The sequence below is a fragment of the Bubalus kerabau genome, chromosome X (genome assembly GCF_029407905.1).
Source record: "Bubalus kerabau isolate K-KA32 ecotype Philippines breed swamp buffalo chromosome X, PCC_UOA_SB_1v2, whole genome shotgun sequence".
In the NCBI taxonomy this organism is placed as follows: Eukaryota; Metazoa; Chordata; class Mammalia; order Artiodactyla; family Bovidae; genus Bubalus; species Bubalus kerabau.
Window position 1 is genome coordinate 60,519,141 of NC_073647.1, and position 12,847 is coordinate 60,531,987.

The following is a 12,847-nucleotide window of genomic DNA, read 5'->3' on the forward strand; positions in this document are numbered from 1 at the left end:
TGCCTTTTCTAAAACCAGTTTGAACATCAGGAAGTTCACGGTTCACATATTGCTGAAGCCTGGCTTGGAGAATTTTAAGCATTACTTTACTAGTGTGTGAGATGAGTGCAATTGTGCAGTAGTTTGAGCATTCTTTGGCATTGCCTTTCTTTGGGATTGGAATGGAAACTGACCTTTTCCAGTCCTGTGGCCATTGCTGAGTTTTCCAAATTTGTTGGCATAGTGAGTGCAGCACTTTCACAGCATCATTTTTCAGGATTTGGAATAGCTCAACTGGAATTCTATCACCTCCACTAGCTTTGTTTAGTAGATACTAAACAGAAAAAAAAAATTACTGCAGATAATGACTAGGCATGAAATTAAAAGACACTAGCTCCTTGAAAGAAAAGATATGACCAACCTAGACAGCATATTAAAAAGCAGAGACATTACCTTGCTGACAAAATTCCATATAGTCAAAGCTATGTTTTTTTTTTCAAATAGTCATGTATGAAAATGAGATTTGGACTACAAAGGAAGCTGAGGGCCAAACAATTGCTGCTTTTGAACTGTGGTGTTGGAGAAGACTCTTGAGAGTCCCTTGGACTGCAAAGAGATCAAACCAGTCAATCCTAAAGGAAATCAGTCCTGAATATTCATTGGAAGGACTGATGCTGAAGCTGAAGCTCCAATACTTTGGCCACTTGATGGGATGACCTGATTCATTGGGAAAGACCCTAATGCTGGGAAAGATTGAAGGCAGGGGAAAGATTGAAGGCAAGAGGAGAAGCAGACAATAGAGGATGAAATGTTGGATGGCATCACATACTCCATGGACATGAGTTTGAAAAAGCTCCAGGAGTTGGTTATGGATGGGAAAGCCTGGTGTGCTCCAGTCTATGGGGGTCACAAAGAGTTGGACACTACCGAGTAACTGAATTGGGCTGAACGAAACAAAAGAAGTCAAAATATTTTTAGGTTCAGTCTAAACACAAATAAATTCCAACATCTTTCCTTATATGTTTGCATAAAAATGATAATACAAAAATTTAAAATTATTTTGGGTAATTTAATCATTATTTTATTGTCTATTCATTTATTTATTCAATTTTTCCTTCATTCTGCCATCAAAAAATTTTTGAATACCTTCTATTTGCCTATATTTTAGGTGCTAAAAATACAAAGATAAATTTTGAAAATGTAATCACTGCCCAGACAACTTCAAATCTCCTGCATTTAAAGTTCAATACATGTATCTGCCTGTGCCCAATTATTTTAACTGCAATGCATATTTTAATGAGACATATTCAACATAGTCTAAGTTCCACTAGATACTCTTTTTAAATATAAATGCAGCCAATTACTCTGCACTGATGCTGAAAAACTGGGATTGACTGTTTGAATGTGCATTTCAATTGACAGTATGTAAGGAAACCATTGGGGAAACACGTATTGTAAGTGCTTAGCTGAAAGCTGTCATTACATCAATATGAAATCTTTATAGTCAAACATTTCTGTCTTACACATGCACATGGTCAAAAATTTAGTAGAATAATTCTACACAAATCTGTAGTTTTGTTCAGAAGGAAATATATATATATATATATATATATATATATATATATATATAAAATACACTTTTTCCTTTCATGAATATTATTATTGAGGAATTTCAAGAGGAAAATTGAAAGAGTCAGCTGCTATACATTAAACACAATCACTTCCTTTAGTCTTCAAAATGGCTGAGTCCACAGTATTAATATGGTAAGGTTTCTGTGATAGTAGAGCAGTTGCTCTACCTGGAATATTACATGGTGCCAGTCTATGAATGGCAGCCGAAGGACTCAGTGGGTTAGTTGGATATTTTTCCCCAATTACTCTGAGACCCATAGGGCTTGACTGAATGATTGCATCGTTCTAGTAATGAAGTTCGTTGAGGACCTCTAGAAGAAGGCAGCATTTTAAGGTTTAACTATTCAAGATATTGCTAGTCAGAAAACTAATTTTAAGGCACTGATCTTCTGATTTGGTTGGTACAAGAATAAAGTCATAGAGGGTTAGCAATAATGTCTACATATGTCCTGGGAGCAGTCAGTTTCTAGTAGGTATTTTCATTTTGACTTTTAACTCCACTACATCCAAATAAATGATGTATAAATGATGCCTCAAGGTGTATCAAAAGTTCTTTTCAATATCCACTTGGCAGTCCTAAAGAGATATTACTTCCCTATGAACAATAATATATCTTGCTGCTAAGTCGCTTCAGTCATGTCCGACTCTGTGTGACCCCATAGACAGCAGCCCACCCGGTTCTCCCGTCCCTGGGATTCTCCAGGCAAGAATACTGGAGTGGGTTGCCATTTCCTTCTCCAAAGCATGAAAGTGAAAAGTGAAAAGTGAAAGTGAAGTCTCTCAGTCGTGTCCTACTCCTAGCAATCCCGTGGACTGCAGCCTACCAGGCTCCTCCATCCATGGGACCTTCCCGGCAAGAGTACTGGAGTGGGTTGCCATTGCCTTCTACATCCAGTTGCCAACTATATCTTGCATCTACTTAAATCCCTGGAAAGGTCTTCATTACCTTTGTACTGATGCATGCTACTTGCATCCTTACCTGAAATCAAAGTACAAAACCACAATTCTCTTAGAATAATTTTATCTGACATGAGTATTTTGTCAGTCTTCTTTAGAAATGGCCTGTGGTTATATAGCGTTTTCTAAAATTTATCTTCAACCCAAATATTACTAGGGCTACTTGTCTATCTTTCCTCTCACTAGTGACAGTTGTAATATCTCATTGGATCATTTTTCTAATGTACTCATGTTAACAAGCCATTTCTCTCCCTAAAATCCTATTAGTATTCTCATCTGGATGAAATAAAATTCTTTAACATAAGATACAAGGCCCATAATATTCTGATTCCTATCTTTAGTGTTTTATTTCAGGATTCTCTCCACCTTTTTTCTCCACTTCAGCAATAGAACACTTCTTACAGTCTTTTGAGTACACTATTCTTTTTTTCAGTGACAAGGACATTGACAAGGCACTCTCAATAGTCTTAATTAGACCCAGTACTTCTTTTCAAATTAGTCTGTGCCCATAAACTCAGTTTAAGAAATATGCAAAGTGATTTATTTAATGTCCATATCTCCATAGGACCTGTTGGGTTAATCAGTGTATTCCCAGTGTCTAGCTAAGTATCTGACATCATATTAACTAGTCTATTTCATATGAATACCAGAGAACTCCTACAGTAAACCGAGTATTATTGCTACTTATACCAAATAGTGTCAACCATTCTTTGCTCCCATATAAAGTCATATCAGCAAACACGCATACCACTGTTTAACAAGCCTATTTCTATGAATACTCAAATGACAAAATGTATAAAATCATATTCTATACATATTCTATATAGCTAATTATCTTATAATATTGAGATTGTTGGCCTCTGAAGTCCATAAGGAAATGAAACGTAATGAGATTCTGTATAATTTAGTGGTTATGAGGGCATTAAAGAGATAGGCAACCTGAGTTTGAATCCTGGTCTGCCACTTACAAGCTACATGAACTGAGGCAAGATACTTAATCTTGTCATACTTCCCTTTTAACAATAAAGGATACAATAATAGTATCTACATCATAGTTTGCCCATGATGATCAAATAAGTTTCATAATCTGGCATAGGCAAATCTGAACTAAGTTGCCGTTATAAAAATTTTAATTAAACTTAATTTGATATTTTATTGTTGCTATTTTATGACTGATTTGTAGACTTCATTTGTTTTTATTGTGAAGTGGAGTGAAATGGTTCACATGAACAAACAAGTCAACTAATGATTCATAAATAGACAAACTCATTCTGCAATGTCTTCAAAAATAAAGTCCTGGAGATTTAAGTAATAGGGAGAGCCAAGTGTAATTTTACATAGGAACACAAATACTTTGAAACATTTCAGAAAAATTAGGACAATTTTTTATATGGTGTAATTTTTTAGAATAAGAGGTTTTACACACTTCAGAACAGGATTAATGACTAAAATGGGATCTAACATAAAGACCTGAGACTTAATATTCATTCAAAACAAAAAGACAGAGAAATTAAATGTAATAGAAATTAAATAATAGGTATAAATATTTCAGGAAGCAAATTTAATTTTAGCATGAAAACAAGGTAGTCATGATTGGTTACACAAAACATCTCTAAGATAAATGTAAGAAAACCAAATGATAAGGAGAAAAACAAAGATCTTTGGTCTGAGTCTCTGCATACTTTTCCATGTGCTTATTTTCCCAGTTGTGTCTGACTCTTTGAGACCCTTTCGACTGTAGTCTACCAGGCTCCTCTATCCATGGGATTTTTCAGGCAAGAATACTGAAGTGGGTTGCCATTTTCTTCTCCAAGGGATCATCACAACCCAAGGATCAAACATCCATCTCCTGTGTCTCCTGCATTGAAGGCAGATTATTTGCCCACTGAGCCATCAAGAAAGCACTACATTCTATATACAGTATTATTTATAGGGATAACCTAAAAAAAAAATGCTTCATTCTCAACCATCTAAAACAAAACACTAAAGATTACACACATGGACATACTGATAAAAAGAAAAGTTCACTCAGTTTTACTGTTTTCACCTAAGTCTGGAACAGAAGTACTGTCCTGATCAGAAAAACAGGACCAAAAAAAAAAAAAAAAAAAAGTGTTATCTTCCAAATGTATGGCACATATATTTTGAGCCAAACAGAGACAGAGTTTGGCTATATCCAGTACAAATTAGTTTTTGCTTTCACCTAGTAACCACGTCAGAATGTTGCTTGGAAGGAAGAGAAGAGATGAATGAATACATGCAGTATCCTGATATGTAAACATCTAAGGGAGAGTGAATAATATAAACAAGAATGAATATTGGGAGAGTGTATATGGTAGATGTACACTTCATACTGTCTAAATAACTATTTCAAACTGCATCTCATTTCCAAGTCTAGTAAATATATATGAGAGCTGTAACTAGATAATATCTAAAATAGTTTAAATAGAGCCCCCAAAAATAAAAGTATTGCAAATTGAGGTAGGATCCATATGAACTGAACTTCAGATGTAGCTGTGAAAAGGAAAAAAAATGCCAATATCTAAATAGACAGTTGAGAAAATTATAGAAACTATATTCCTCCTGTTTTCTAGAAAATAGCATGCATAGGTACATAGCTATTGAAACAGTCATGAACTTGTAAAACTGGTATGAAGCTTTTAAAAAGACTCTGAAGGAAGAGAGAAAGGGAAAATTGCCATGACAACTCAGAAAAAAAAATCTCTTAAAATAGTTTTGTGTTAAGATGCACATGAAATTTCTAGAATATATATGCTATTATCTTCAAAAGTAGAAAATAGAACAGTTTGCATGAAACAGTACCAGAGAGCCCTAGGAAAACAGCAGACTGAAATTAAAGAAGACCAAGAAATCTAAGAAAAATGCAAACAAACACACATTATATTTTTAAATATATAGACAATAAATTGATAAAATAAGAGCATAATAGACACAGCAGAATATCAAACCAGTAACGTGAAGGACATTCTTCTCCAAAGAATAAGCTAGAAGACAATGGCATAATACCTCAATCAGTGGTACTTAACATTTTAGGGATCATGATCACTTTGAAGGATTTTAAAAATTACTTTTTATCAAAATAAGCTGGAAAGAAAAACACCAATACAGTATACTAATGCATATATATGGAATTTAGAAAGATGGTAACAATAACCCTGTATATGAGACAGCAAAAGAGACACTGATGTATAGAACAGTCTTTTGGACTCTGTGGGAGAGGGAGAGGGTGGGATGATTTGGGAGAATGGCATTGAAACATGTATAATATCATATATGAAATGAGTCACCAGTCCAGGTTCGATGCATGACATTAGATGCTTGGGGCTGGTGCACTGAGTCGACCCAGAGGGATGGTATGGGGAGGGAGGAGGGAGGAGGGTTCAGGATGGGGAACACGTGTATACCTGTGGTGGATTCATGTTGATATATGGCAAAATCAATACAATATTGTAAAGTTAAAAAATAAAATTAAAGAAAATTCCCTTTCAATAAATAAAATATTGGCCTAAATTTTCAAGTGGTTGATGCAATCCTTTAAGTCTGTCTGTGGTTCCCTAGAGTCCATGCATTACACTGTAAGAGACTTTTGTTTTCAAAGTTTTGAGTAGAAACATAAATAAAAAATAACACTGCATTAAGTCAAATGTGAAATGACAATCAAAATTATTTTGTCATACTATGTTTAAGAGAAATTATGAGAAATATCTCAAAGATGAACAATAGGCAACTAGAAGAAATAAAATCCGTGGAATACAAATTACAAAATTTTTTTTATAAAAAATTTATTTTGATTGCAAAATAAAAGTCAGGTCAAGCTTATCAATTGTGAAAATAAATGTAAAGAGATGAAAACTTTATTTAGAAGTAAGTTTTGTGAGATAATAAAAACATATTATTACTTTTTGCACTTATAAGATATATGCTGAAAGATTAAATGAGGCAAACTGATTAAAAATCAACAGATAGACAAATATATGCCAGGCAACGACAAAAATAAAAATACTTATAATATTACTAATTGACAAAGTGGAAATGAAGGTAAAACTAAATAGGGCAAAGGGTGTCATTTTATATAAAAGATTGATTCATAATGATAAATTTTACTATTTTAGAAAACATAGGATCAAAAATTTTAAAGCAAAATCTGAAAAATATAAAAAGTATAAAATAATACTCATAAAGCCTTAATTATAGTGTCACATATTATCACTCTGTTACTAGTTTTAAAAGCTAGTTACAAGGGTAAAATATAAGATAATAGAATAAGAAGCCTGAGACTCTCCTTCCTCCCATGGAGAAACCAATTCAACAATACAAAATCCACTAGCAGTAGGAGATTTCGATAGTCCATTTTAAATAATGAATAGAACATCCAGATAGGAGATCAGTAAGGAAATGGAGAACTGGAACAACACTAGAGACACATGACCTTAAGGAATATATACTAAATAGTCCCCCAAGGGCAGGAAAGTACACATTCTTCTCCAGCACAGATGAAACAGTATCTAGGATAGATCATGTATTAGGTCACAAAACAAGTCTTAATGAATTTTATAAAATTGAAATCATAGCAAGTATATTTTCTGAACATATGGAATGATTAGCTCTCATTGATATCTTCAGGACAGTCCATCCAAATGCAAAGAGTGCACCTTATTTTCAAGTGTACATGGAACATTCTCCAGGATGGGACACATCTTGGGTCACAAATCAAATCTCAGTAAATTTAAGAAAACTGAAATAGAATCAAGCACCTTTTCTTACCACAAAGCTATAAGACTAGACATCAATTACAAGGGAAAAAAAAAAAAAAAAAACCTAAAGACAACAAACACTGGAGATTAATACATTCCTAAATAACGAGCAGGTTACTGAAGAAATCCAAAAGGAAATAATAATAATAAATTAAAAAAAATCCTCAAAACAAATGACAATGAAAACACAACTCAAAAACCATGGGATGCAGCAAAAGTAGTTCTAAAAGGGAGGTTTATAGCAGTACCATCCTACGTCAAGAAAAAAGAAAAACATTGAATAGACAACCAAATTTTACACCTAAAACAACTGGAAAAAGAAGAAAAAGAAACCCCAAAATTAGCAGAAGGAAAGAAATCATAAAGATCAGAGCAGAAATAAATGAAAAAAGATATGAAAGAAACAATAGCAAAGATTAATAAAGCTCAAAGCTGGTTCTTTGTGAAGATAAACAAAATTGATAAACTTTAGCCAGACTCACCAAGAAAAGAAGAGAGAAGAATCAAATAAACAAAATTATAAATGAAAAAGGAGAGGTACAATAGACAATGCAGAAGTACAAAAGATTACAAGAGACTATTATGAGCAACTATATGACAATAAAATGAATAATTGGACAGATTCTTAGAATTGTTCAATCTTCCAAGACTGAACCAGGAAGAAATAGAAATTATGAACAACCCAATTACAAGCTCTGATCAAAAATCTCCCAAAAAACAAAAGCCCAGGACCAGAAGTCTTCACAGGTGAATTCTATGAAACATTTAGAGAAGGGCTAATGCCTAGCTCTCTATAACTCTTCCAAAAAAAAATTGCAGAGAAAGGAATACTTTCAAATAGATTCAATGAGGACACCATCACCCTGATACCAAAACCAGACAAAGACAACCCACAAAAAGAAAACTACAGGCCAATATCACTGATGAACATAGATGCAAAAATCTTCAACAAAATTTTAGCAAACAGAATTCAACAACACATTAAAAAGCTCATACACCGTGATCAAGTTGGGTTTATTTCAGGGATTTAAGGATTCTTCAATATATGCAAATCACTCAATGTGCTACACCATATTAACAAATTGGAAGATAAAAGCCATGTGATAATTTCAATATATTCAGAAAAAGCCTTTGACAAAATTCATCACCCATTTATGATTAAAACTCTTCAAAAAATGGGCATAGAAGGAACCCACCTCAACATAAATGAAGACCATATATAATAAGTCCACAATAAACATTATTCTCAATGATGAAAAACTGAAAATATTCCCCCTAAGATCAGGAACAAGCAAGGGTGTTCACTTTTACCACTATTACTCAACATAGTTTTGTAAGTCCTAGCTACAGCAATCAGAGAAGAAAAAGAAATAAAAGGAATCCAGATCAAAAAAGAAGTAAAGCTCTCACTGTTTGCAGATGACACGATACTATACATAGAAAAACCCTAAAGTTGGTATCAGAAAATTACTGGAGCTAACCAGTGAATTGAGCAAAGTCGCAGGATAGAAAATCAATATACATAAATCTCTTGCATTCTTATATACTAACAATGAAAAATCGGAAACATATTAAGGAATCAATCACATTTACCATTGCAACAAAAATAATTAAATATCTAGAAATAAACGTACCTAAGGAGACAAAATAACTGTCCACAGAAAATTATAAGACACTGATGAGAAAAAGCAGATGGCATAAACAGATGGAGAGATATCTCATGTTCCTGGGTAGGAAGAATCAATATTTGAAAATGACTATACTACCAAATGTAATCTACAGATTCAGTGCAATCCCTATCAAGTTACCAATGGTATTTTTCATAGAACTAGAACAAAAATTTTCACAATTCACATGGAAACACAAAAGACCCTAAATAGCCAAAGCAGTCTTGAGAAAGAAGAATGGAGCTGGAGGGATAAACCTTCCTGACTTCAGATTATACTACCAAGCTACAGTCATCAAGACAGTATGGTACTGGCACAGAAACAGAAACATAGACCAATGGAACAAGATAGAAAGCCCAGAATTAAACCCATGCACATATGGGTACCTTGTTTTTGGCAAAGGAGGGAAGAATATATAAGGGGGCAAAAACAGCCTCATCAATAAGTGGTGCTGGGCAAACTGGACAGCTACATGTAAAAGAATGAAAGGAGAGGGTGGGATGATTTGAGAGAATAGCATTGAAATATATACATTACCATATGTAAATTAGATAGCCAGCAGGACTTTGATGTAGGATAAAAGGAACCCAAAGCCTGTGCTCTCTGACAACCTGGATGGGGTGGGAAAGAAGGTTCAGGAGGAGACACATGTATGCTTATGGTCAATTCATGTTTATTCATGATAGAGGCTATCATGATATTGTAAAGTAGTTATTCTCCATTTGAAAAGTAAATAATGAATGGCTATAAGAAGAGGATTTTAATTATCTTATAAAAGAAAGGAAGGACAAGGGTACTGATGATTATGTTACCCTGTGTCAATGGAGAGACAGGGCCCCTATAACACAAAGATAAAGAATGAAAACAAACCTACTCTGCAATGTTTTGCAGCAATAAAATTTTTGCACTGCAAAAAAAATGAAAATGAAAACAAATATACCAAATTTATGTAAGTGGCTAAAGAAGCATTAAAAGGAAAGTTCATGAAGATAAAAGCCTAGATTAAAATAAGATGAAAGATCAAAAACAATTTTACTGTATACCTCAAGTAGCTAAGAAAAGAGAATCAGATCAGATCAGATCAGTCACTCAGTCGTGTCCTACTCTTTGTGACCCCATGAATCGCAGCATGCCAGGCTTCCCTGTCCATCACCAACTCTCGGAGTTCATTGAGACTCACGTCTATCGAGTCAGTGATGCCATCCAGTCATCTCATCCTCTGTCATCCCCTTCTCCTCCTGCCCCCAATCCCTCCCAGCATCAGGGTTTTTTCCAATGAATCAGCTCTTCACATGAAGTGGCCAAAGTACTGGAATTTCAGCTTTAGCATCAATACTTCCAAAGAAATCCCAGGGCTGATCTCCTTCAGAATGGACTGTTTGGATCTCCTTGCAGACCAAGGGACTCTCACGAGTCTTCTCCAACACCACGGTTCAAAAATAACTAAGCCCAAAATTAGCAGATGAAAATAAATAATAAATCAGATCAGATCAGTCGCTCAGTCGTGTCCGACTCCTTGTGACCCCATGAATCGCAGCATGCCAGGCCTCCCTGTCCATCAACAACTCCTGGAGTTCACTCAGACTCACATGCATCGAGTCAGTGATGCCATCCAGCCATCTCATCCTCTGTCGTCCCCTTCTCCTCCTGCCCCCAATCCCTCCCAGCATCAGAGTCTTTTCCAATGAGTCAACTCTTCGCAGGAGGTGGCCAAAGTACTGGAGTTTCAGCTTTAGCATCATTCCTTCCAAAGAAATCCCAGGGCTGATCTCCTTCAGAATGGACTGGTTGGATCTCCTTGCAGTCCAAGGGACTCTCAAGAGTCTTCTCCAACACCACAGTTCAAAAGCATCAATTCTTCGGTGCTCAGCCTTCTTCACAGTTCAACTCTCACATCCACACATGACCACAGGAAAAACCGTAGACTTGACTAGACGAACCTTTGTTGGCAAAGTAATGTCTCTGCTTTTGAACATGCTATCTAGGTTGGTCATATCTTTGCTAGAACAGAAATAAATAATATAGATAACTGTAAAATTAGAAAAAAATAGCACTAGGACAAAGAGCTGGCTTTTTGAAAATATAAACAAAATTGACAAAACTTTAGCTAATCTAAGAATGAAAGAGAAAAGACTCAAACATAAAATTGTAAATGAAAAAGGAGACATTACAGCTGATGCCACAGAAATAAAAAGGATCATAAGAGACTATTAAAAATGTCAGTCAGTTCAGTTCAGTCAATCAGTCATGTCCTACTCTTTGAGACCCCATGGACTGCAGCACACCAGGCCTCCATGTCCATCACCACCTCCCAGAGTTTACTCAAACTCATGTCCATTGAGTCGGTGATGCCATCCAACCATCTCATCCTTGGTTGACCCCTTCTCCTCCTGCCTTCAATCTTTCCCAGCATTAGGGTCTTTGCCAGTGAGTCAGTTCTTCCCATCAGGTGGCCAAAGTATTGGGGTTTCAGCTTCAACATCAGTCCTTTCAATGAACATTCAAGACTGATTTCCTTTAGCATGGACTGGTTGGATCTCCTTGCAGTCCAATGGACTCTCAAGAGTCTTCTCCAACACCACAGTTCAAAAGCATCAATTCTTAGGCACTCAGCTTTCTTTATAGTCCAACTCTCACATTCATACATGACTACTGGAAAAAACCATAGCCTTGACTAGATGGTCCTTTGTTGGCAAAGTAATGTAATTAAAAATAATTAAAATGTATACATTGACAAATTAGATAACCAAAAAGTAATGGATAAGTTGCTATATATGTATATATCCCAATACAATTTGTTATTTCCACATTCCTAAATTTCTATAACATAATTGTACATCAATACATAACTTTATCATAAATATCAAAGTTGAAAAAGTAAAACTAGAAAAACAAAGTTATGTCTTTTCATGTATGGTTTAGGCTACAAGACTGTGTGGGTTTTGTTTTGTGTTTTGAGAGGAATAATGCATTGATTTGTTGAATATTACATTCTACCACAATCTGCTGTGTTTAATCCTTCTCCTGTGAATGAATGTAATTCTCTTGCCAAATGATTATGTCACCTGACATTTTAAAAAGTATTTACTTGTACCTCTACCTCATTTTAAAAGCATTCAAGGTTTCTTATAATATGAACATATACAATAAAATGTTCTAAAAGATCAATTTTACACGAAGAAAAAGAGAAACAAATATTTTAAATAATAGGAAAGTTTCAGCCCGGATACAAAACAGAAAAATAAATATTCAGGTCATAGAGACCTACATTATTGCTATATGGAGTCTCAGCTTAAGTTTTAAACTTCCCAGGAGTCAAAGTGAAAACTGAGTTCTTGGTATTTATCAGAAAAAAGAAAACAGTTCTTCATAGAATAACTTCTTAAAGACATTTTTCATTGGGTTTTCATAGGAGAACAACGAGGCTTATATATGGGATTCCCTTCAAAAGTATTGCTGGGGCAGATGCTTAAGTGGATATGTTGTCCTATCCAACTCTTTGCAACCCCATGGACTGCACACAAGGCCTCTCTGTCCTGCACTATCTCCCAGGGTTTGTTCAAATTCATGTCCATTGAGCTGCTGATGCTATCTAACCATCTCATCCTCTGCTGCCCTCTTCTCCTTTTGCCTTCAATCTTTCCCATCATTAAGGTATTTTCCAATGAGTTAGCATTTCTCATAAGGTGGCCAAAGTATTGGAGCTTCAGCTTCAGCAACTGTCCTTCCAATGAATATTCAGGGTTGATTTCTTTTTGGATTGATTGGTTCAATCTCCTTGCAGTCAACGGGATTCTCAATAGTCTTCTCCAGCACTACAGTTTTAAAGCATCAGTT